At 42.4% G+C, this 4,948-nt stretch overlaps 1 pseudogene; it reads left to right on the top strand.

Moving 5' to 3' along the window:
- Positions 1 to 2,896: 2,896 nt before the first annotated feature.
- LOC119525970 lies at positions 2,897 to 4,102 on the top strand (annotated as a pseudogene).
- The last annotated feature ends 846 nt before the right edge of the window (positions 4,103 to 4,948 follow it).

The raw sequence follows: 4,948 nt of genomic DNA, 5'->3' as shown, positions 1-4,948 counted from the left end.
GAACCCACGAATCTCGAAGACAATTGTATAAAAATGTAGCTTATGAGGGGTGACAATGGGATCGGGAAAGCCATAAGGACCACACTCCACTTTGTCTAGTTTATGGTTGGATGAGTAGAAAAATAGGGGAAGGAAACAAACAAACAAACAAACAGACAAAGGTACCCAGTGTTCTTTTTTACTTCAATTGCTCTTTTTCACTTTAATTATTATTCTTGTTATTTTTGTGTGTGTGCTAATGAAGGTGTCAGGGATTGATTTAGGTGATGAATGTACAACTATGTAACGGTACTGTGAACAATCGAATGTACGATTTGTTTCGTATGACTGCGTGGTATGTGAATATATCTCAATAAAATGAAGATTAAAAAAAAGTTTATTTAGAACTAGAAGCATTTATTAGTTTTTAACAATTAACTAGACCTTTATTCCTGCTTCTAAAGACCTTTGATACTGCTAAAGTGTGGTTTACCATTTTACTGGTGACAATTCAGTATTGCCCAAATTTCCAGTTATATTTGATGAGTCTATTTACATGGGTAAATGAAACACAGAATTACAGAGATTGTGGGATACAACGTTGTCAGTGTAGCCAACAGTTGATACATACTAAAAGGTATTACTAAGAGCCCATGATGCTTTTGCTGCCAAGTCCATCAAACTGTTCAACCCATATTATTGTCGGTACTGACTAGGAAAAAAAAAGGCAGCCTGTCTTTAATAAAATAGAGTAAATATGTTTAGTGGGAGGTAACGAGCAAGGTAACCTTTTCACAAACAGAAAGTGCTGCTTCAGTAAGACATTTGAACTTTTAAAAGTCATGAAGGCAGGATGGTAATAACAATTGAAATGCAGATAAATGATCACATCATTCAATTAGTGTTAAGATAGAAAAACAAAAAACTGAATAAGATACATTATGGTGACTGATTAAAGAAGACAAAATAACTCATTCCTTAGAGCCATTTATAAGGACTAATATTGGAGAAAATGTGGAGCAAAAGGATTATATTTGGGGAAGCAGCTTCAACCTTTCCTGGAAACTAAGAACTCAAATTCACAGGAGTAAATTATTTTCTAAATGCACTGTTTCAAGCTCCTGAAAAGCCTTCTTACCTCTAATGTATAAAAACTCCATTATGTTCTTGAGAGGCTAAAACTCTTTGTTTTTTATTATCATTCATTAAAATGGTATTTTAATATTACTCTCCCCTCATTCACTTAATTTACTTTCCTCATCTCCATATCTTCTAAGTTGAAAAACAATCAGATATTTGGGAAATAATCCTCCTGATGTAAATTATTTTGGTCTATCTAGCCAGAAAATCTGCTTTAACCATTTTATTTTACACATGAGAAAAGGCCCAAAGAGGTTAAGGAAACAGGTCAAGATCATCTGTTATTTTAATAATATGTATGCTTAAAAAGGGAGGATGAAAGCAATTTCCTATGGGAGCCTACGAGATGATCTCAGAAATCTTTTGGATCTTCAACTTGTTTGAGAGTGCCAGAGGCTCCAGGTACTAAATCTTGAACTGAATTCTGTGCTGATCTACAGACACCCACATGAAGATACAAGTGAATAACCCAAAGCACTGTGTTAAATGCATATTCATTTCTACTCTGATTGCCTCCTTTCTCCCATCTTTTTGCATTACTCATCCTTCCTACCTTCAGATTCTATGCAACATATGAGCTGCATGGACTGAGATGTGTGGGTCAACATACTATTGAAGCAGCAAAAACAAACTGACCAAATGGGCCTCAACTTCCCTTTAGCTTGAATAAACTTTAGACAGGCATCTTCCAGACTCCAGTCCCCTGACCTCCCTTTCAACCAGCCCTTAAGCTACCCAAACGCCTGAGAGGCTCCTAACTAGGTAGTTCCTTATCTTCCTCTTTCTCTCCACCTTTATAGAGTCCAGATGGCCTAATCGCTGCAAAAGAAAAATTCTGAACCAAGTGGTCCTAATCGCAACTTGAGTAAATCGCTCACCCATCCTAGTTATCAGCCCCCTTCCATCCTCCAGTGCTTTTTCACTCACCCATCCCCAGCCCTTACTGGCCAACTCCTGCTGGCCTTTGTTTCAAGAGTTGCTTTCAGACTTGGATTCTGTTCTCTCCTCCGGTTTTAGGAGCCCCCTGAATAAAGTCATCCTTGCCTGTTTAACATTGTCTTGTGCAATTTTTTCTTTGACAAAACAAACAGAAAAGCCTATCTCAGTGTTTGTTAGTAAGACACTCATGTTATGCTTTTAATCATATCAACTTATTGCTCCCCAAACAAAGTTAATTGATACGGAAATACATTTATTAAACAGATATTTTTGTTGCTATGGGAGAAAAAAATAAAGTTCTATGTACTGGATTCAAAAAAAAAAAAAAAAAAAAAAAAAAAAAAAAAAAAAAAGCCATGCCAGGGGCCGGGTAGTGCATGGCCGGGGACGTACTGAACGCCAGGCTCCGGTCTAAGACACAGAAAGGTGCAAGCCCCAGTTTTAAGAGACGGGGCCGCAGGGTTGGCCCCCGAAGAGATGCTCTTGCCCCAGCGGCGAGACCATCCGCTCGCCTCCTCCAGCTTGGCTCGCTCCTCACCTCGGCCAAGACGTTCACGTCCACGCCGCAGACACGCCTCTCTCCTGCGGCGGCGACTTCGGCCGGCCCCTCCTTGGTAGCAGATCAGGCCGCATTGCTGGACGCCGCCAATTCCAATCAGAGGTTCCAGGGACACCGAGCGGAGGCCGCGGCCGCCATGACTGACGGCATTCTGCGCGACACCGGCGCCCCCTTCTGGCCGGCGGACCACGTCACGCCGCTGCCTCCGCTACTGGGAAATTTGGCTAAATGCAGAGGACCTTTGCGCCACCCGCACCTTCCCTTTTGGGGTTCGCCTGACAAGCTCTGCTAGACCCACTGTCGGTGGCCTGCTGGGAAGGCCTAGAGAAGATGGTGCGACCTCCCTCCTTGAGCTCTGCACTCATCGTCATGGCCATCCAGAGTGAGTCCAAGCTCAGACTCACGCTCATGGCTGTTCTTTGCTGGCAGCTTCCCCAGCACAGCAAGGCCGTCGAGGCTTCAAGAAGGTGTCCCGCAACAAGCACGACCCAGGGAGAGGCAATTACTGGATCCAGACTGTGAGAAACTGTTTGACAGTGGGAACTTCCGTCGGAAGCCAAAGAGCCACCCTGAGGCCAGCAGCAGCTCGGAAGCGACCGCAAGGACATCAAAATCAGAAGGGTCTGGAGTTAATGGGAAGCCAGACGGAGACAGCCCCTCCTCTTTACAAAAGGCTTCCCATTCCCCAGAGCTTCTCGAGTGCACCAAGGGCACTGCTGTCACCTTCGGGAGGATCCACGCTCACCTCTCATGACTTTCTCATTTCCTTCTTCAGCAGCTGCGGCACCCTAAGCGTCGGCAGCAGCGGGAGCACTCAGAGAACTCTCCCTGGCAGCCATTACCTAGGAATCCGGGGAGCCCAGCTGTCACCCAACAGCACATATCCCAGCCTCCCCACCTCCCCCACCCTGGGGCCCCTGTTTCATCTCAGGCCTCGCCTAATGCCTTGCAAGGGAGTAACAGCACCAGCGATAGCAGCACCCAGAGGCTCTCCTATTACAGTTCTGTCCCTACTAGCAAGGGCCAAAGCAGCCCCTTCAGCAGCCCTTTCTACAACTTCAGCCTGAGCAAACAGCCGCGACTACCATCGGAGGGCTCTGAAGTGTAGAACAGTGGTTCTCAGACTGGAATATGCACACCTAGGATCTTGTTAAAATGCAGATGCCGACGCATTCAGAGTCTGGGCTTTGCATTTTCTATAGAGGGCCTAGGTGGTGCTGTGGTCCGCGGACCACACTTGGAGTAGCAAGGGTGTAAATAACTCTTTTTACAACCCAGCAAGCTTTTACAGGCTTCTCTGGATAAAGACCTCCCTAGAGAGAAATTGCCTCTGAAAGCAAGGGTCATGTCTGTTTGTTCATCACTCCATACCAGGATTATAAGCACAATGTGTATAGGGGCTGGTTAAACAACACAAACAAATGAAGTTGCTAGATGTGAGAAGAATAACAGCAATTACAAGTAGCAATTGAAGCAGTGGAGCGTGGTTGGAACTGACCACCAGGAGACTGGTGGGTAGCTGGATATCTTTTCTCTTTTAGGAGATGAAGTTCACAAAACATATATTTAACCATTTAAAAATGTATAATTCATATATGTTACCAGAATAAAAAACTGTAAAAACCATAGAACTGTACAACACAAACAGGAAACCTTAATGTAAATCATGGACTATAGTTAGCAGTACAATTATAATATTATTCTGTCATCAATTGTAACAAATGTACCACACTAATGCAAGGTATTAATAATGAGGGGCATATTTGTTACAACTGATGCATTTACAATTGGTACATTTCTTTGTCAGTCTAATGTTTTTTCAACTTTTGGTTTAATTGATTCTGTCTGTTCTATTGTTTTTCTGTTCACCATTTCATTTATCTCTGCTCAAAACTTTATTTCCTTCCTTCTGCTAGGTGTGTATTAGTTTGCTCTTCTTTTCTACTTCCTCAAGGTGTAAAGTTATGTTATTATCTGAGATCTTTCTTCTTTTTTTTTAATTTAGGCATTTATAGCTACAAACTTCTCTCTAAACATTGCCGTTGCTGTATCTCATAGATTTTGGTATTTTTGTGTTTTCATTTCCATTCATCTCAAAGTATTTTCTAATTTTCCTGTGATTTCTTCTTTGATCCATTGGTTGTTTTAGAGTGTGTTGTTTAATTTCCATATGTTTGTGAACTTTCCAGTTTTCCTTCTGTTACTGATTTCCAGTTTCATTTTTTGTGGTCAGAGAAGATACTTTGTATGAATTCGATCCTTTAAAAATTTACTGAGACATGTTTTGTGGCCTAACATATGATCTATCCTGGAGAATGTTCCATGTATACT

The sequence above is a fragment of the Choloepus didactylus genome (genome assembly GCF_015220235.1).
Source record: "Choloepus didactylus isolate mChoDid1 chromosome Y unlocalized genomic scaffold, mChoDid1.pri SUPER_Y_unloc5, whole genome shotgun sequence".
In the NCBI taxonomy this organism is placed as follows: domain Eukaryota; kingdom Metazoa; phylum Chordata; class Mammalia; order Pilosa; family Megalonychidae; genus Choloepus; species Choloepus didactylus.
The sequence above is the reverse complement of the archived record's forward strand: the minus strand, read 5'-3'. Positions and strand labels throughout refer to the sequence as shown.